The sequence below is a fragment of the Lepisma saccharinum genome, chromosome 2 (assembly GCF_977018435.1).
Source record: "Lepisma saccharinum chromosome 2, izLepSacc3.1, whole genome shotgun sequence".
Lineage (NCBI taxonomy): Eukaryota > Metazoa > Arthropoda > Insecta > Zygentoma > Lepismatidae > Lepisma > Lepisma saccharinum.
In genome coordinates, this window is record NC_139230.1 from 205,471,456 (window position 1) to 205,493,716 (window position 22,261).

At 40.4% G+C, this 22,261-nt stretch overlaps 1 protein-coding gene across 1 annotated transcript in view; it reads left to right on the forward strand.

Moving 5' to 3' along the window:
- Positions 1-19,688, forward strand: part of LOC145984281 (inactive phospholipase C-like protein 2) — a 744,169-nt gene extending 724,481 nt beyond the window's left edge. The window contains exon 22 of the transcript XR_014441294.1: positions 19,535-19,688. The gene's annotated coding sequence lies outside the window, so the exon portion shown is untranslated. The remainder of the gene's footprint in view (positions 1-19,534) is intronic.
- Positions 19,689-22,261: the final 2,573 nt, after the last annotated feature.

Consider the following 22,261-nt stretch of genomic DNA (forward strand, 5'->3'; position numbering starts at 1 on the left):
AAAGTTTCTAACACTGGCTAAGTCAATATTATTTTTTTTTTTTTTTAATCAATGTATTCTATTTTAACACCACTCTCTACCCACTACAGACAGCTGTGAACTGGCATCCTTGCTTTCACAGTAGAAAACAGCTGAGAATGTGGTTCACATAGTCTCCACCAGAGTCGAGCACTTACCTTGGTCAAAATCTAGGTGTCTTATATTAGGGAACTCTTGCATATTATGCACCTTTCCTCTTGGGGAAGGACAGAAGAGGTGTCAACCAATTGTTGGTATATATCATGTGATTGCATAATACGTGAAGGGCTAAATTTTTAACTTTAATGTGATCATTTCCAGGTCTACTTAAGTGATTTCATAATTAAGCATTACTATACCCTGTCTCAGCTAACTGTAGAGCAGAGCCGAACATATCGGCAGAGGAGGAGGAGGAAAATTGAGTGGTGAAAGTGCAGTGTTGCCAACCGTATGGTCCTGACCGTACATGTACGGACATACGGTCCAGACCTTAGTCCGCATGCCAAATACACGGCTTGTTAAAATTTACTCTTGCAGTTTTATCCCTAATATTTCCCTAAGAAATTTTTAATCCAATCGTATGGACCTGGAGACAAAAATATGGCCAGTTTGCCATGTGCGTTCGGCATTACCCTTTTCAAAAGTTTGCAACGCTAGCTGCATAGCGAAGGAGGAAATTGGGTAACTCCCATCGCTCATTACACAATCATGTATTTCTCACTGTTCATTGGTGGAGCTGTCTCGCGTCACTACTTGCGCAGAGACTTGTTCTCGTTCACCTAGTCTACAGTTAGCTGGTACGGAGTTGAGAAGTGGAGATTCTTTTGACTGAATAAAGTTGTAAGGTCCGGGTTTAGTGTCCTAAATATCAATCATCAATGCTAACTGTTAGTGTAGAGATTTTACAGATCTTAACTCTCGCTTTGCTACAGCTCCACAGAATTTTCTTTGAAGTGCTATATTTTAAATTTCACACTATAGTATCACAGTATGTTACATACTTATGTGTAAGTCCATCTAAGAGAATAATATTTTAGGAAACTGAAAAGCCATAGAGTGAAACAAATGTAAATACTAGTGTATTCACTTGTAGAAATTCTATGCAAAGACAACTGCCAATAATCATGTGGTACAGTGGCGTATTCTGAAAATTTGACCTGGTTTGCTGCAACAATTCTTATTTATTGTATATTATATATTGTATTTATTATATATTAATTAGATATAATAGAAATAAAACACCAATGAGGCATGCAAAAAAAAAGTCCAGCAATTTCTATATATATGAAAGCAATAAACCAGGTAACATGGGAGAATACGCCACTGATGTGGTAACTTATATTCCTTTTCAGAATGTTTCAGCACCACTTCGTGAGTTTTTCTCCTCATCTAGTGTAGTAGTTGGTGTATGGTATTGAAATAGCTCAAGAAAAATATAACATAAATTGCAATATCACCAATATCAATATAATGGTATTGTCAGTATAGAAATTTACTTAGCAGCATGTACTAAGTGGATCCAGAAAGTAAGTTTCCCAAATGGCCAACAGATAGCAGACCATGCATTTCAAGAGCTTAGTGCGCATGCGTGAGAGATGTATGACGTGGCAATCATATGCAACAGGCAGCATTCCCCGACAACTCACTGTAGCACCGTAGTAGCAGTTGAAGATGGCGGCTCTTATTCCGGCTTCCGCCAACTGTGAGGTTCGGTCAGTGATAAAGTTTTTGAACGCACAAGGCATAGCACCCATCGAAATCCATCGTCAGCTGTGTCAGGTGTATGGGACAGACATCATGAGCAAGCAGATGGTGCATCGCTGGTGCAGGCAATTTGCAGAAGGTTGGCAAAATGTGCATGATGAGGAGTGCAGTGGATGGCCCTCCATTGTTACGGATGACCTTGTGGAGCAGGTGCAGCGCATTGTGGAGAACCATTGCTTCATGATTACGGAACTCAGCAGCCATTGCACAGATATCTTGCTCCTTGTTGCACGAAATCATCACGAAGAACCTGTTGTTCCAGAAATTGTGTCCCAGGTGGGTGCCAAAACAACTGACACCTGAACACGAAGCAAAATGCATGGGATCAGCATTGACATTTCTGCAGTGGTACAATGATGATGGCGACGAGTTTCTGGACTGGATCATCACAGGCAATGAAACGTGGGTCGCACACTTTACCCCAGAAACCAAGCAGCTCTATGCAGTGCTGTCACAGTGGATCTCCATGCAAGGCGAAATTCAAGCAGACTGTGTCAGCATGGAAAGTGCTGTGCACAGCGTTCTAGGACAGACAGGGCATTCTGATCATCGAGTTCTTGACCAGAGGTAAGACGGTGAATGCTGAACGGTACTGTGAAACACTACACAATTTGCGACGGGCCATTCAGAACAAGCGGTGTGGGATGCTTAGTGCCGGTGTTGTCATGCTGCATGATAACACTCGGCCACATATGGCTCAGCGCACAACAGATCCTCTGCAGGAGTTTCGCTGGGAGGTGTTTGACCATCCACCCTATATCCCAGATCTTGCTCCCAGTGATTGCAATATTTTCTTATACCTCAAGAAATTCCTGTCTGGTCAGCATTCACAAAGTGACAAGGAGGTGAGGATGGCTGTCACACACTGGTTCCGATCCCAGGCAGCAGACATCTACGACACAGGGTTACAAAAGTTAATCCCACGGTACGACAAATGTCTCAATTCTGGTGGGGAGTATTTTGAAAAATAGTTGAACAATTGCTGTATCTGTTTCAATAAAAATTCCCATTGGAGTTTTGTTTCTTTCTGTAGACAGCCATAGGGAAACTTACTTTCTGGATGGGCCTCGTTGTAAAATGGAATGGCGAACTTTTCTATTTCACTTCATTTTCAGCAAGTGCTGTTCATTAATGTCATAATAGGTTCCAGTTTGGTGGGTATTTGGATAATATTGGACCAGTGACTGCAGAAGTTGCTTCAGGAAGTATCTCACATGGTATTAAACAATATATCAGTCCTGACAATAGGTGGAAGATAATACATTTATTTCTGGTACAAGCTCTGATTTATATTTATTTTCCTTTTCCTTTAGTTACTTAATATGCATGATGATGCTAATTATATGCCTGCGTTAATATTTTATATGCATGCATTTTTGTTGCATCATTGCTTGCACTTTTGCATATCAATGAATGAGTGCATGATTACTTTTAATTTTACAGATAGGCTGGCAAGTCACTTAGAAAGATGCACAATTCAACAAAGAACCATTCTGTCAACTGTAAATGATTGGATTAAGCTGTGGTGATTGATGTTCATCTGTATGGTTGGTGTAGAAGTATCTGCAAAGAGCCTTTTCTACAGTATTTTTATACATTTCTCAAGCTCTCCACCAAAGTTCTCAGGTTTGAGTCCTGGCCTGGGCATGCATGTTCTTTGATGCCCAAGCTGGTACTCGAATCTAGGAACTCTGGTGGTGAGATGAAAAGTCAACCACTTAATGCACTCGGTCACTGAGCTTGCTACACATAAATATATATAATTTCACGTTCCATATTAACTGCATCTAGGGTGACAAACTCTCCCGTATTTCTTGGGAACTCCCGCATTAGAGTTAACTTTTTTGGATTCTCTCAGCTCCCGTACTGACATTCTCTTTCTCCCATATATTTCATTTACAATCAAGACCATGAAAAAAACATTCCTATATAATGCAAGTTCAGCGAGACATACAAAACTTCAAGTCAAAGTCGACTGCAATAATTGCACGTTTAGCCTTCGTCTGGTGGAAGTGCTTGTAGTAGTTGATTGATGCTAGATGCTTGGTTCTGCAGCATTAGTGAACAAATAGTAGTTAAGCCCAAGAATCATGCAAATTTGTAAATATTTATTTTGTATTATGATCTTGTATATTGCATAAAATGTAATTATTTCCATTCAATTATCATATGCTGAAGTCACGCCTCACCACTAAAATTTCACAAAATATGAAAAAATCTCCCATAAATTCAATGCCAAAAGTTGAAAGTCTCACTTAAATTCATGGCCAAAAGTTGAAAGTCTCACTTAAATTCATGGCCAAAAGTTGGTCAACCTAGATGCATCTGTTATGAGCATGCACCAGATTAGTGATATGTAATAAAGCTTTTGGTGAAAGAGTACTTGAAACTGTATGAAATTTAGCATAGGCTGTAGACTGTTTGAGAAAGATGTAAGAATATGAATTTCCATTTGCAAAACGTCTGCAGATGGCAATCACTGGAATGAACATTTGATAGGTGAAGAGGCTCATTCCAGCCTTTAGTAGTTCATACTTTTTTTTTTTTTTTTTTAGGGTTTGGAGGAAAATATTCATAAGTCAATTTATTCAGAATGTTTATTGCAAATTGGATGCCCAAATTGTTAACATTTGATGAAAATGCAAAATAAGTGCAAGTTTGTTTTTATCATTTAGATTGTAATTCGAGATACAGTCTCGGATAATGATTTGTGTTGCTACATCTTTGCAGTGATGTAGCAAGTGTGTCCACAAAGAACCTTGCAGACTAGAACACAATGATAATGTACAGAAATTAGTGGGAAATATATTGCCCTCCAACTTTTGAGATTGTGGTTGAGGTTGACTCATTGATGCAGACTTCCAATAGCACAAATCATATTACTTGATGTGTACTATTGAAACGCTGATGACAAAAGGGTCAGGTTTAAAGAAAAGCATGGCCCACATAACACTATAATGCTTATTGCTCACCAGTATATAGAGAGCACACCGGTTACCCTCATCAACACACTAAGTTGGAAAATCCTTCATCTTTCCTGTATATGTCACCTTGTGACCATGACATTTTAACCCTAGAACACTACCGTGTTCCAATATTACAGTGTAACTAACGCTACGTAAATTTTACATACATGAAGTAATCGATTTTTAAAACAACCTCTACATCATGAAAACAAAATGACGATTCTTTGTGAACATTATTTTGTTTGTTTTCCTTATATTGGAGTTTTATTCTTCTTTTTAAATTGTATAAACATGGTTTTATTGAACATAGAATATTTTAAGAGAAGGTCTTGATTGACAAGCCCGTTCATACATTAAGAATGAAGGCGAAAAGTTCAAACAATGAAAAGAAAACAATGATATTCATAATGCTGTAAATAAGGGATGAATGTAATTTTAAAGTCTTACAAGTGCATGGTTCTAAACTTATGTTTTCAAAATCTAACTATCCAAATCGAATTTACAAATGTCAAAATTACGTGAAATATTTTTCAAGTTTTACTACAGTTACGTAAAATTGACATACAGTGCACAACATAACATAAACCAAATCAAGACGATCAGCACTTGCACCCACCTTACCACAGTGCTGCCTTACATCTGACAGACAACTTGAGGCACTGCTAGGTGGAGGGGTGAGTGGGTGCAAGGTGGGAGGTAGGGGAGGGATTTGAGCATACGTAAATTTTATGTACGGTAGTGTTCTAGGATTTAGTGGATAGGTGTTGAAGAGGTAAATTGCCCCTACCACTGGGAAATCTGATGTACTTCTGAAATGTGCACTATGATTGATTGATTTGGTTTATTTTACTTTGGTTTTCTGCCACTTTTGGCTAATCACGAAGATGAGGATGAGTGAAAATATGATGAAATTCATGAGGGAACAGCAGCCATGCCCAGGCAAAGATTCAAACCCAGGACCACTCCACCACGGAGGTTGGCTGTAGCTGTGTACATTATGACATTCATGAAAAACTCTTCCTACACGGCTATTAGAACGTCACATGTGTCAGGCACTGCACAATATGTGTAAGCCAAGCCAGTTTATAGATTAACACTAATGTGCTATAGTTTGCTCATATGCAAAACCACAAAGCGTTATAAATAATAATAAATTAATGAATTAAACATTTTACAGTGTTGTGCATTTTCTTATTGGCTTTTCAATTAATTATGTGTCTTGTTTGTCAAAATGGTGTTTGTATTTAGTGAGCAAATCCACGATGCACTTAAATATTGGCATGAAAAATGTGCTCATTCATTTACTTATTATTGCCACAGAGAAATTCATTTTGATACTTAGGCACTCGGTGTAAGTATATATTTACGTACAAGCTGATTTAGAATAACTGGAAATCCTGAATATTAATAATCTTCAGGGATCACTCTACAATGGGAAATAAAATAAAAGTATTCGGGAATAAAGAGTCTAAAATTGTGGGACTCTCCAATGGGTCAGTGGTAGCGTGGTCACCTTCTAATCAAGGGATCCCGGGTTCGATACCTAGTGGAGGCACATAGTGGTTTGGATCCCACTTAAAACTGTAGGTCCAGTCTCGATTAGCCTTACTATGCATAAACCAACTCAACCAACCAACTCCAAAATTGCATTATTATGGAGATGGAGCATAAAAAAATTACAGTTAGTTCCACTCAATGTACCTAATTTCAGTTGCCTAGGAAAAGTTTGTTTTGAGATGAAGTGAAATAGTGGGCTCCATCTGAAACTAAACTCCAATCTCCAATAAGTTTTAATTGAGCACATTGATGCATGTGCATGCACACTCCAGCAGTTTCACAGGTAACATCAAGGCACTGTCATGTACATTGCAACATGCCTTCAGTCATGCTGGTGATTACTGTAATGGTGCACTATGAAAATCCTCGAGGTAGTGGACTTGGGTTGCATAAACTTTGGCATTCACTTAACCTTGAAGATCAGGTGACCTTGGTGACCATGAAATATATCCTCCTCTACAAATCCAATATCTGGAGAAAATTTGGTACACAGTAATAATAATTATAATAATAATAACCACCCATGGCATAGCAGCCCATGAGGGCCAGTGCTTACCTACCGACTGCCGGCCTCACTCCCACCAGAGGTGGGAGATCAACCAATCAGTTATAGGGTCAGGTGTGGTCAGCACGATGAATCGCCAGTCATTGTCATAGGTTTTCTGTGATGGGGTTACGCTACTCATCCGTAGCTCCCCAATTTTCTCATGATGGTGGGTGGCTACTGATCCCATACACAGACTGAAATCTCAGGACAAAAAGTTGTTTTTCTTCCTCCAGGAAGCTTGCACATGCATGCGTCCTATAGCAGGAGCCCAAAGCTTGCACCTTAGATAGCATAGCCATAGTGCTGGACAAATTTGTTACATACTTTCCTATTGTAATCAAAGGTATCTGGTTTGATTTCCACTGGGATAATGGTTTGGATCCCAGTTTCACCTGTAGTTCCAGTCTTGATTAGCCTGTCTGAGTATTAAGAGGATTTAAAACTATTTGTCAAACTTTTCTTTTGTCCAGTGGAACAGAAAGGATATCATATTTGTGCTGAATTTGGGACAGGAATTATTGCTCCATCATGTTGAGGTATGTGGTACTAGCACTCTGATCAAGGAGGAGCTCCATAATTTCATTTTGTTAGAGTGTACTGTACACCAACCACTGGGTTAATACTGTCCTGAACATTCTCAACAAACTTCATGGAGGAGGCTCCTTGATGGCATAGTGGTAATGCTGGAATAATGGAATTCTGAGTTTGATCCTTGGTGGATGCATAGTTAACAATGGTTCAGATCCTAATTTAGTGTGTTCCCAATATTCTGACTATTAAGTGGTCTTGAAATAAACATTTTAAAAGTGTGCAGTTTTCTTTGACCCAGTTGAATGCAACATTACATTTTGAGGCTATTATAACAAATAGAAAAATATTTCTTTCCTCTGAGGAAAACAATCTTGAATAGAGCATTAGGATCAGTGGCAAGATGTCTGAAAGTGTTCTCTTATGAGCTTCTCCTTTAGCTGTAGTAACTGCGCTTTGAATGCATACAGTTTTTAGTTGATGATGTAGGTACAATTCATTGAAGTGTTGTTGAAATTTGTAAGCCTTTGAAGCTCGTCCGAGTAACTTAGGGGAACCCCTGTTGAATGCTTCTTGAACATTTTGCACCATCCTCTTCAGTACCATAAAATTGACTGCAATACTCCTTTAACACACTGCCAGTGGCCAAGAAATGGCTCATGTTTAAGGAGCCATGCTTCCTGCTTTAAAATACTTGGCTGAACTGTTACTGCACCTTAGCAATTAATTTCAACTCGGAAACCATATAAACACCAGTGGCGAAGCTCCTATGAGGCTTAGCCTACCCAAAAAAATGTTGGAATTAAAATGTTCTTGTACCCTGTAACAATCAAAGTTCGTTAAAACGAATTAAACTATGTAATCCGAACGTTTGGTTCCGCCGATCCTTCCATTAATCTCGTCAGGCAGGCCAGAAAGAGAGAGCGCGTTCGGGCCGAACTGTGAGGCTTTTCGTCAAAAGCCTCACGTTTAAAAGGCAGCCTTCCTTCTTCTTTGTTTGGCACACACCGCCTATGAGCGATTTCTTGCCAGGGGTCCTATTTGATTTGTTATGAGAAAGTTTGTTTACATTCCAAGTGTCTGTTTGTTTATGTTACAATGTTGTTCTTTCGTGCAAAGCTGTACAGTATCCACATGACATCAGACCGTGGCTCGTAGAGTAGAGTCGAAAGGGACATCGGAAATGGAATACCCACACGGTGTAACTGTTTGTAAAGTGTATTGCGATGTTGTTGTCGAATTGGGCATTGTAAGAACAAATGTGTGATTGATTGAATAGGTTCTTCACACGGACAGGAAGTTGCAGGCACGGTATATGAACTGGGATGTATAACGACGTGACCTGTACGCATTCGCATGGTAAACACTAAAACTGCACGGGGTAGGTTAATGTGTTGAAACCAAGGACGTTTATTGCCGACTTGTGCATGCCATCTATATGTATTGGTATTGAGGAGTTGCTGGGTACACCAATCGTCCCATTGTTGTTCTACTTTGATTTTTACCCGTGGGAGGAGGTCAGTGTACGGCAGGCGCATCGGGGTAACATTTTCTTTCGTTCTTGCTTGTTTAGCCATTACATCAACGCGATCTTGATATTTATTGAGGTCACTGTGAGCGCGAATATATGTGAAGGTCGCTGACAGACCCTGCTGTTGAAGTTCTAACATGATTCGGAGAATAAGATAAGGAAATACCGTTAATTTATATGCTGCCCGACCTGTTCGTGCTAACGTTTGAAGTACGCTCAATGCGTCCGTAAGAATTAACGAATGATCGATTCGTAACTGCAGGGCGAATTGTAGTGCTTTATAGATAGCATAACATTCCGCCGAGAATATCGACATATCGGATGGGAGGGAAAATTGTCGGGTGAGATGGTACGTAAAAAGCACAGCCCACACCGTCTGCAGACTTCGATCCGTCAGTATAAATAAAGGTTGATGTGGGCCACAATTCTCGATAATTTTCATGTCTGCCATGATCTTCATATTGTATCTCTACTCGGGGTTCTGTGGGAATATTCAGTTGATATACAAGCGGGTCCGGATGGGTAAAGGTTTGGTGGTAAGCGGCAGGGTCAATATTATAACATTGTAAGAAAAAAAAACGTTTAGTGGGGGGAGGGGGGGGAGGGAGGCCAAACCATTGTCGTTGAATCGCAAATGTTTTATTAAACGGATGAGCGTGTCGCGCCCACGATTTAAACAAATATTGCACAGTGAGTTGGATGCGTCTGTGTGACAAAGAAGATTCATTGCTTTCTAAATATACACTAACATTGGGACTAGACGGCATGAGTCCTAGACATGTACGTAAGGCTCGTCGTTGTAATACGTCGATAGACGTAAGAAGTTTTGGATTGGCTCCACCATAAGCTGGTGCTGCATAATCAAATAATGCACGAAAACAATTTTTATAAAATAATAGCATTGTATGGGGGTGTCCTCCCCACTTGGTCGTGGAAATGCAGCGGAGTAAATTAACAATTTTTAAACCCTTTTCCTTGAGATATTGTATATGCCTTGTCCAATTCAGTTTCCTATCAAAGTATACACCCACGTATTTGACATTGTCGACTACTGGAATGTGCTGAATTTCTGTGATATTGTTAGGGTAACTGCTCATTTTTCTCGAGTTAAAAATTATGATTTTGGATTTCGGAATGGATATAGTGAGTCCTAAGGTATCTAAGTGATCCGTAAGAATTGGAACTGTTTTCTTTAGAGCGAGTAAGCCTTGCGTGGCGTCAGGGGTGCATTTATAGCAGCACAAATCGTCGGCGTATTGTAACAATTTAAAGCCGTGCATATTTAGGTGATGTATTTGGTGGGTATAGATATTAAAGAGTAGGGGGCTAAGGGGCGAACCCTGAGGGATTCCCGTGCGAGCTATACGGGGGCCTTCCAACCTATCTTCAAACCAGAATTGTAAATTTCGTTCGTGATATAAATTCCAGATTATGGTCCCTACTATGGGGTGTATGTTTAGTTGTACCATCATTTTATATAAGATCGGGATGTGAACTGCATCATAAGCATGTTCTATGTCAGTGAATAGGCCAAAGCAATAATCATGAGTAATCTGGCTATTTTGGATTTCAACTGTTAGGGTAGCTATGGCATATTGGCTTCCATGTTGCATGCGGAAACCCATTTGTGTTGGCGAAAAGAATTTATTCTTTTTCAACGCCCAATTAATGCGATGTTGAAATGTTCGTTCGAAAAGTTTGGCAACTACTGGTATTAATACGATTGGTCGGTATGACTTTGCCTCCGCGGGAGGTTTGTTAGGTTTTAATATGGGGAGGACTATGTGATGACGCCACTCGATAGGGATTCGTCCTGTGCGATAAACGGTGTTGAATATGTGAACAAGTAATTGTATACCTTGCTGTGGCAGATGTTTGAGCATGTCATAGGTGATACCGTCATATCCCGGGGAAGTGTTCGGCACAATTTCTAAAATTTGTTGTATTTCGGTGGCATTAACAGCCGGGAAATCGGCAGTGAAATCGAAATTCTGTGCAAAGGATATTGCCGCTCTTGCGCATACAGAGGGTGGCGTGAGGAGTTGCATAAATTCTGCTTCCCACTGTCTATCAAGATTTTTCCGTTTTGGGGGGGCCGGGTTCCTAATAGAATGAAATTTATGCCATATGGAACTAAGACTTTCTGTGCAATCGAGTGAATTACAGAATGAATGCCACGCTTCTCTTTTTGCTTGTAAATATATTTTCTTCGCCTTAGCTTGCAGTCGCCTAAGTTCGATTTTCTTCCCCGGCGACGGGTTTCGTTCGTATCGTTTTAATTGATTTTTTTTTTGACATTTTATTGAAGCACAGTCACGGGTCCACCAACTGAGGGAAGGAAATTTAATTGGGCTACTATATTGGCTTCGATGGGCACTATTGTCTATTGCAATGGTAATCATACGGAGGAAATTGTGATATGTTATGTTTCCGTCATTGTGGGGAGTTGTTTGATCATAAATGCTTGTAACTTGTGTTTTAAATGCGTCCCATTTTATGGAAGCTTTGGTCCAACGTTTCACCGGAACCGACCCCCTATTGTCTCGCAACAAGTATGTGGAAAACGATCGACGGGCTATAAGTAAAATGGGGGAATGATCACTGCCACGGAGATCTTGTTCCTTTACCCAATGAAAACGGTGATATAATCGGGGAGAAGTAATTGTGAGGTCAATACAGGAGGGTCGGTTACCATTTAAGGGATAATGAGTGGGGCTGCCGTCATTAAAAAGTATAAACCGGTTGTGTGTAATCCATGCATCTAAAGTTTTCCCCAAACGGTCCGCGTACGTACGTCCCCAAGAGGGGTGATGGCCATTAAAGTCTCCGAGAATGAGGTAGGGGCCCGGAGCAAGGGTTATGATCTCTTGTAACTCGTGAAAACGGATTCTTTGGGAGGTATTTGAGGAGGGAATGTATAAGGAAAAGATAACTATATTGCGGCCATTAAGGTTGACTCTGATAGCCACTATCTCGAGTTGGAAGGTCTGAACGAGGGAAAGGTTATGTGGAATTGGTATTTCGGTATGGGAAAGGGTTTCATGCACATAGATGACATTACCACGCTGATGCGCAGGGTTTCCGTACATGTGAAAATGGGCGAGTCTATATTTCTCGTGCTTCGTGCCTTTAACCTCCTGCAAGCAAAGAATAAGCGGGTGGTGTTCAGCAATTAAATCTAAGAGTTCGAGTTTCCGTGCGGAGAAGCTATTCACGTTCCATTGTAAGATGGTACCCATTTCCGACATCACCTTAGGCATTGTCTTCGAGTAACGTCAAAAGTTTGTCTGTCAAAAATTGAATGTGGTGGATGAGGCGAATTCGATGGGCGTTGTCCCGTATTTGTCGAACAGTTTCCCACATGCTGGGAATCATGTCTAGCAGAGCCTGGTACACCTCGCTGTGTTCGGTAGGGCGTTCAGTAATATGCGAATGTGGATTATGCTGCCTCTTGATCGGGTGCACATATGATTGGCGTTGGTAATGCTTAGAATGGGAAGGGGTGTTATTTATCGGGTATGCGTTGTTTCCTATGGGTTGGGATGTCGCTTCCTCTGGGTCGGTAAGGGTCGATGAACTAGCAGCGGACACTATTGCGACGTCATCGTCTTCCCATCGCGGACGGCGATGTATTTCTGTCCTTGGAGAAGGGCGGATTTTGGATTTCTTAGTGTTTCGTGGTTGTGAAGTAGTCTTAAAGGATGGCACCTTAAAACGAGAAGAAGCAATTGATGTTTGAGAATCCTTATTTTCAGGAAAGTCTCTGTCAGGTTGATTACGTAGCGGGGAAAATATATTGGCATATGTCCTTGTATGATTAGTAAAGAAAGGTTTTGTGCGGGAGGTCTGCAAGTCAGGGAATGCCTCTTTTGTCACTCGGGGTCGATAAACATCCTCGCGAGTGGGAGTGGGGAGGAATATGCCTTGCAGCTTGAGTTTCGCCTCCCGATATGATAAATTGTTTTCAGCCATGCTGGTTTGGACAGCTGATTCCAACCGCCAGCTCGCACAGGTACGGTCTAAGGCTGAATGTGGTAGCTTGCAATTGATGCAACACAAAGGACTGTCACAGTCCTCTGGGTGGGAGTCCAAACCACACTTGGCACACTTGGGTTTTGATTTACAAACTAAATGTAAATGGCCGTATCGGAAACATTTGGAGCATTGCTGGACTGATCGTATACGCGGTCGAACCGCGAATATTTCACTATTAATGAGAACTTTCTCCGGCAAAATATTACCGCGAAATGTGATGCAAAAGAGTTTAGTGGGAACTAACTGGAAAGATCCATCCTCTTTCCACAGTTTTTTGTTCATGCGCTTGGCCGAAAGGGCCGGGATAGGACACTCGAAACCATCGAGTACGTCCTGTTCTGACACGTCATGAGCTATGCCGAATATGAGTCCTTCCCGTTGAATTAACGATAATGGAATTCTCGTTTTGACTCCCATATCATGATGCATTGCACTACGCGTGAGAAACTCATTCGCAGCTTTAGCGGTGGGGAAAGTCACCCGGACGCGATTACGACCGCATTGTTCCACTAAATGTACTCGGACTTCTTTCTTGCGGAGATAGTTACCAACACTTCCAGCGGCAAGAAATTTCTCGTTAGTGTCTATACCGTCAAATAGGACTATGTAGGGACCCGGCATATCCGTGCCATACCAATATGTAGGTGGAATCTGGGGGGACACATTAATTGTATCACTTCTGGAGATTTTATCGGGGTGAACATCGTCCACTTCTTCGCGAGAACGTTTATTAGAACCTTTCTCAGCGTCCATGTCGGATTGGGAGTCCGGAGTATGATTCCCGGCCATGGTATAACGGGCCTCTTTCACGGTCCCGTAAATTTAATTCGATACACAAGCACAAGATCACTTCACAACACTATCACTAGTTCACAAATTTTAAAAGGCAGCTACAGCGTGAGCTCTGTGTAGGTGGGAGGGGAAGGTAAGGGGAGGGGAAGATAAGGGGAGGGGACTGCCGATTCGCTGGGTAAAAGCGGCTAGCCTCAGAACCAACCTGTTGTGCTTCTAGTCTTCTTGTGCAAAGTGCGTCGTTCACGCGCTGCATTGTTGAATGTTAATTTACTTCAAGTACATGCACGCGTGTGTGTCACATAGTGTATTTATGTTATAAAAATATAATACTGTGAAATTGTGTTGGAAACTCTAAGATGATTTGCAGTAAAATAAATGTAAGTGAACAAGACTTCGTGGCTCTCAGATGCTTAACCTACGAAATCTTGGACACACTGACTGTACAACTGGAAATACGTTTTGGAGATCTTGAAAAGATAAAATTTGTTGAATTGGTAGACCAAAATAGCTTTGGGGAATATAAACTACATTTTCCTGTGATGAAATTAAGTAACCTTCTGTCCACACATTCATTTTTCAACAAAGAACGATTAGAAAATGATTTAAAGAATATCTATGCTGATGAAGAAAAGCATTTACCTCCTGCAGACCTTCTAAAATTCATAGTTAGCAATGATCTTCAAACAATCTACAAAGAAGTAACACAACTTATCAAGTTGGTCTTGACATTCCCAGCTTCCTCCGAAAGAAGTATGAGCACCTTCAAGAGAGTCAAAAAAATTATCTCCGTAATTCAACGCAAAATAAAAGATTAAGTTCTCTCAGTACAATAGCCATTCAAAAAAAACTGGTTCAAGAACTTTCTATTGATCAAGGCTTCAAGGAAAGAGTAATCGATACTTTTGCGACCAACAAGAATCGACGCATGAACCTGTTGTATATAAAAAAATATAAGCAGATTTTTCAGCCTACCCAGTATTTACACCTTAGCTTCGCCACTACACTCCACTTCCATTGCAGCAGAGTGGTAAGCAGGGATCCCAGGTTTGAATCATGTTTTAAGGCATGAATATATCATTATGTTTAATCATTTATCTTACCAAATCATCATTCATCCCCATTGCTGTAATTTACCCAAGAGGTAGAAAACAACATAATAATCATGATATAAGGGGGAAAAATAAACAGAATTAGCTGTGATGATGTTATGACAGGCGCGGTTGGCTGTATAGCGCAAATGTGCAGTGGACCCCCAGTAATATACAAAATAAACAATAACTGAGAAGTTCATAAGCGTAGAGCCAAATTCTCTTAGTGAGAAGGAGAAACCACGGGCCAGAGCCACTCAGCTCCCCTCTAGTTCCGTTTCGTGCAAAGCCTCCGCTGAACCTCCGCAAGCCAACCCCTACCATGCTAGAAGCTTAGGGCGGTAGCAGAAGCTCGACGCATACATATGGCGAAAATACCGTGCGTCCATTTCGATCTGCAGCCGAGAGATCGGGAGAAGCGTGGCGGGCGGCGCTGGCGGAGATGCCGACATTTGCGGCCTGTAATGCTCGCTTATTTTTACGGACATATGCAGACATTTATATAAATATTGCAAAACGAGCACTAACCTGGGTTATAATTCATCATCTGTAATTCATCCAAGTTCTGCAATTATATACACAAAAAAATACGCTTTAGAAGTGACGATAAGAGTCACAGATAATAAAACATTTTAATCATAGTTTTGACCAGCAACGTCCTGCTTAAGTTTATATCGTTGAAAGAGTTTTGTGTCGATGGGGATCGTTTGGAGGTTTCGAATGTGCAACACTGTATCAAGATTACGCTGCCGACGAAACCATTAAAAGTCAATGGTTTTCGTGAGCTTCCTCGATGAACTCGATGAAATTGGGGCAGCGTTAGAAAGTTATCCAAACAAACCTCTACGCCGTGTTTCACAGGAGATGGGAGTGTCAAAGTCATCAGCACATACAGCCACTAAGCTACTAAAATTAAAACCATACTCTTATAACACCGGTTAGTGCTCGTTTTGCAATATTTATATAAATGTCTGCATATGTCCATAAAAATAAGCGGGCATTTCAGGCCGCAAATGTCGGCATCTCCGCCAGCGCCGCCCGCCACGCTTCTCCCGATCTCTCGGCTGCAGATCGAAATGGACGCACGGTACATGCAGTCGGCTACTCCAGGAAGGTCGTCTCGTCAAAACGGACATACGCAGTTCGTAGGATCACCAGCGAGCTGGAGTCAACCACGCTCTTCTCTCTTCCAGTGTTAAACTATGTGTTTCAATTTGAATTCATTTGTCATTCTCTTTGTATTTTTATATTTTACAAGACTTATTAGATTAATGAAGAGGGTGTAATATAAATGTAGAGGTGACCCCAAACGAAAGCTAGAAGTAAAGATGATGGGACAAATAAGATAAATATGATAGAAAACAATGCCTACACATTCAGAGTTTTCATCTTTAAGATGGAAACACTTCAGGTGGAAGGAGCCGAAAAGTCAAAAATAGCGCGAGGGCGAGGGGTTGCTTATCGGACAAGACTTAAACAACCTTTTGGTCTTCTTACGTCAGACTAAATGCTTTCGTTGACATGTTAGGCTTTTTAGGTTTAGTTGTCTTAGAATATATACACTCAATTTTCGGGGCTTACCGTGCTTGACCAAAAATGTAATATTTGCTATTTATTCAAGCCTAACCTAACAATGAAGGCATTTCGCACTTACGTCAGAAGACGACCAAAAAGTTGTTTGGGTTTCGTGCGATCTGTTATACTCTAGCGCGAGAGGGTGTTCAAAGGGACGCGCGCATTTAACTTTGTTACGTGTCATTGTCTCCATACTTGTTAGTTTGTTTTGAAGTGCATGGCTGGTGATTGAAATATATATGGCATAGTGATACGTTGAGTGAAGTGAGGTGGATTGTGTATTGGAAGGAGTGTAGTTGTTGCTGTGCGAGAAGTTAACATATTGCATAGAACAGAATCTAATCACTTTGATTTAGCGATATACTTTCGAATAGTTATATAAGAATTATCTTGTAATCAAGGGGTCTTGGGTTCGATTACTGATACATACTCATTTTAGCAGGCAGATGTTTGCATTTTTAACTGTAGGTTCAGGATCCAGTTCCAATAATATAGTCTATTTGCCAGTGGTGGGATCAGAAAAGAGTTGGCAAGAGTGGAAGAGGCAAAATTGAGGCGAGAATATTTTCTGAATTCTGAGATGCCCCTAAACACAATACCATACGAAAATCTTAAATTAAAATGATCGTCCCCTACACACACACTCCTTGGTGCTATCACTGTTATCTGAACATAAAGCAAATTAACTTTGTCAGTAATCTACCGGCCAAAATTTGATAATTTTCCCAGTACTATCTCTACGAACCAAAGCGTGTAGTGTCTCAAAAGGTTTAGATAAGTCCACTTTGCATAATTTTGGTGAACCCCCAGGAAAATTATGCACGAGCCGCGCCTGTGTTATGACTAGATATTTTGACAGCATGATCAGTATATACCATTCCTTGGTAAGAATTGTGTGTGTGAAAAAAAAAAATCTGAGTTTTCCTATCAAATATATATAAACATGTTGTTTCATTATATCTCGAACTGACCTCCCCGATGGTGCAGTGGTAGCCTCGTTGCCTTGTAATCAAGGGGCGTTCAATACCCGGTGAAGGCACATAGTGGTTCGGATCTCACTTTACACCATAGGTCCAGTCACAATTCGCCTTTCTGTGCATTTTTGGGGCAATTGTAAGGTACTCTTGAGATAAGTTCTGTTGGTAGAAAGTAAAAATTTGTGCCATACAGCAGCAGGGTGTCCACAACTTAAATAAATGGCAGATATTACAATTTTTCTGGACGTCACTGTTATACTTTGCCGTGTTTTCCAATATCTTATTATTATTTTAGAAAGGCTGTGATAAGTGAGAGATATAACCAATGATATAATGGTGGTGGGCATGGATGTACCCAGATTTTTTCAGAGGGGGAACACAAGCCTTTTTTTCCAGTGAGAGCATACAACATTTTCCTGGGAGAAAAGCTTTATTTTGAATTATCTGAGAAGGAAATAACATTAATTTTACTCTCCACATAAAAAAGCACAATGAACAGAATAACATTTTTTACCACTTGTTTTCCAGGGTTGGCAAGTGTCCCCTTGCACCCTGCTGGTTATGCCTTTGCAGGGTGTCAGATCTCAACCAGCAGATTGTCCTTCAACAAATAAATTACTTCTTCACTTATTAACTAATAATTTTTATTTGGTCATTACGCTCACATTTTATGAATATCCTAAGATATAATCATGGGGTTTGTAAATTGCAGAGATTCAAATTTGCATAGCTAGAGAAAAGAATTAAAAATATTTATAAGGAAATCTACAAGTTTTCACTAGCTGTAATTAGAAAACTGTTCCAGACAACTTATAATAATGAGTTTTTAAATACATAATTTTGTCATGTATTTTGAAGTCTCTCACATCTCAATGTACACACACAAATAGATGCAGTCAGTAGTGAACACTTCATGTACACAGAGGTAGCACACACTACTCCTGTCTAGAGGGTGATGATCAACGTTTTAATCAACATAATGAGTTGCAAAAGGAAGCTGAGTGAAAGTGGCAAATCTTTTGCTGTATCACAATCAATTTTCCTATAATAACACTTTCTCTACTTATCAATACCTTGAAATTGTGTGAGTAAAAACTCTCAGCATCAAGCTCCTTTGGTATGAATTCTACACATTCAATGCCATGCCATTAAAATGTAAGCTTTAAAGCTTCAAATTTATGAACATGGTGGTTCCCAATTTAAACTGCAAGTATGGTCCCGATTAGCATATATGTGCAAAGAGTGGACTTAAAACAACGAAAACTCAGCTCCAAATTTATGAGGTTAGGGTGGTCATAAAACTAATGCTGATCTTCAACCAAGCACTGAATTTTAAATGTTTTCTTGTCAAATTATAGCCACGTGATGGTCTAAAATGTGAGTTTTGTTCTTAAGCTCCAAGTTACAATGCATAATCAAATTTGGAAGCATTGCAATTGTCCCAAGCGTCATAGCAAAAATAGTAAATGTGGTGTAAGATTTTATTGCTCACGTTCTGTGAGAGTGACATCATTTTTATATCCATTCATTACATAGGAACAGTTATTGTAAACAATTAATGAGTAACTTTTGGGATTACTGACAATATATTCCTCATCCCTCCCTCCCCTCCCCCCTGCTTCTGACATCTGTGAACTTCCATATTTGAAACAAATAATATATATTTTTAATAGGTTGAAGATTTGATGTATCACACTTACCAATGTAATTATGCATACATACAACATTTCTGCTTGTATGAGCGTGTGAAATTTAAGGGGTGGGAATTTGAGACTTTCTGCTACTCCTCTTTTGAAAGCAGTGTTTGCCACTGGATGCAGCTATTTTTTTAATATAATTCAGGCATCATCCACAAACACAAACAAAAATAGCACATTTGCTTGCATCTATTTATAACTATACATTTCACAATATAAATTTTCTAAACAATATTACATAAGGTAAAAATATACAATATTAATACATATTGTATTTAATTTATATCTATTACAGGAAGATCCACTAAACTGATGGTGAGAATGTTCTTATGCAGAAAACACACATAGTGTGCATAACAAAACAACACAATAATGGAAAGTTAACTTCTAACTTATACTTTATCCTACATATTGAATTATTTTATGACAATTTAGTTTGTTTTCCCTTCATTTCAGCTCCTTCAAGAGCAGCAAAAGGTAGTAGAATGATACCCTACCCGGTGTAAAGTGGAATGTATTTTTTTACCATACCAAAGAAGTATTTCAGCCTCCAAAAAATTAGCCATGGCAGTATCGAGACTACAACCATGTGCTTAATTTGTACCTCAGATCAGTAAATGGCAGCACTGTGCATACTTGTAACTATTTTCTGTTACAGCTGAATTCAATTTTTAACTGTGAGACAACTGTTGTTGTAAGTGAGATAGCATAATTTTGCTGTTGTTAATGTTATTTATTCATTTTGTATTGTAAATATATATTTGTTTTTGTATTGTAATATAGGATAAATTATTTTACCTTTTTATAGTGTTTTATTTACCTCCATAATAATACATCTTGCCTCTATAATGCCTTTGAGTTTTGTTTTAAGTCCTCTTTTATGCGCAGATAGGCTAATTGGGACTGGACCTACAGTTTCAAGTGGAATCCATAAACCACTATGTGCCTCCACCGGGTATCCCTTTGAAAGCCAGCTGGCAGAGCAAAGCAGTGTGCGATGCTGCAAACACCTTGTATCTGCACTCACTTCCCCTCATGCCTTCATTGGTGGATCCCTCTCGAGTCACTACATGCGCAAATACTTGGTTTTCGTTTGCTTGCTCCAGAGATTACAGGGACAGAGTGTAGATATATGTTTCGTAGAATTTAATTTATAGGGAGCTTTCACGTCAGATGGACAATATTATTCTTCCATGATGTTCATATCCATCAATTCGTGCCAGATGTCACGGGTTCGAATCCAGGCCTCGGCATGTGTGTTCTTTGTGAGTGTCCCTTCATCAATTCCATCATATCATCACTCATCCTTGTCGTCTCAATTGGCCAGAAGTGGCAGAAAAGCGAAGTAATATGTACCAAATCAATCAATCAATCAATTCGTGATAGCTGCCCATTTCCCTCATTATCCTTTCTCTCATACATTTCATCATTTGTCGTGATCACCAAAATACTCTGTCCCACCTATCTCTGGAGCAAGCAAACCAAAACAAGTCTATGCGCAAGTAGTGAAGCGAGGGAACGGGATTGCGTGGATGGGGAAAGCGACTTCGGTTACCAACCTTCATAGCAGCGTGTACTGCTTCACTCTGCCCACTCGATTCCGCCCCCCCTTTTCTGCCGCTCTGCTCGGCCTTGCTCAACAGATTCCGGGGATAGAGTATAGTAATTCCTACACGGCTATAGATCGTCCAGCGAAAAGAATGGACTGTTGGGTATATGAGAACAGCGTTGCCGCTTGTCGCAAGGGCGAGTAACGGACCTGCTGGCAGTGAAAGTACAAGACATTGTAAGTGAGCATATCGCAATTATGTAATCGATATCGCTCATGTGTCACGAGCCGGAAATAAGAAGTCAGTAAAACGCCAACTAGCTCAGGTGACGAGGTTTGTAAGAGAGGTCGCCTAAGAGTCGAAAGTAAGTGAGCATAGTGAGAGGTTTATCTTGTTGGTGTGCCGCGAAAGTTTGTTCGTATAAAGACCAGGGCCGTGTCCATTTTGGACGCCGGTGACGGACCAGCGCCGTGACGTGGCCCTGGCACGAGCAAGCTTGGACCAGGTACTGTGACGAGCAGTATACACTCTGTCCCGGAAAGCTCTGGAGCCATCGGCTGAAAACAAACAAGCAGTGCTCGAAAAAATTTCTTCAAAGCTAGGCGCCAGGTATGAAAATCATGCGCCAGGAAATCACCTACTAGTAATTGTGGATACTATAAGAAGCTGAGCCAGCCCCTGTGGCGGAGTGGTTATCACATTGCGCTACGACGCCAGGGGTCCCGGTTTCGAATCCCGAACTGGGCTTGGATGTTTGTACGTGTCCATTCATCAATTTCATCATATCATCATTATTCATCACCATCTTTGCAAATTAGCCAAAAGTGGCACAAAAAGCGAAGTAAAAAAAAGCAAATCAATCAGTCTATAAGCTGAGCATCACCGTATTCAAAACATCGCTACATTATGTGAGAAAGCTTGAAATGGGGGGGGTTGGGTGACAAAGAGTAAGAAATTGTTACTGTTTCTATAGAATGTTCACAACGTTGATAAAAAAAAATCATTTGCTAACTTACGCTGTACTGCAATTTGAACTTAGAATCTTGAAAGTTTCGTACACTAAAACTTAAAAAACGGCAATATTACAGATCACAGTCGCCAAGCTGAAATTTTTAGTCTCCATGGCGACCTGGCGACCTGGATTTTTCGAGCCCTGAAAACAAGTCTCTGCGCAAGTAGTGACTCGAGAGGGCTTGACCAATGAACTCACGAGTGGGGAAATGTGTACAGCTACCAACAGTTTCCAGCAGTGAGCTCTGCTTTGCTCCCCTTTTATACTGTTATGCGCGGCCTTGCTCCACAGATTCCAGAGACAGAGTGTAGTCTTAGTATTAGTAGTGTTTCGTAGTCCCTTGATCGTTCTCGCACGTGAACCGCCTCTCCTGTTAAAATTGTTGATTTATAAATTGCTGAATATGAGCACGCTTGCATTACTTAGCCGACCTCCGTGGCGGAGTGGTTAGCACAGCACACTACGACGCCAGGGGTCCGGGTTCGAATCCCGGCCCGGGCATGGGTGTTTTCTCTGAGTGTACCTTCATCAATTTAACCATCAAATTTAAAGAAATCGAAGCTTGCATTACGTTTACAGACCTCTGCTTTAGTGCAAATTTCACAATTATTTTATCTGTGT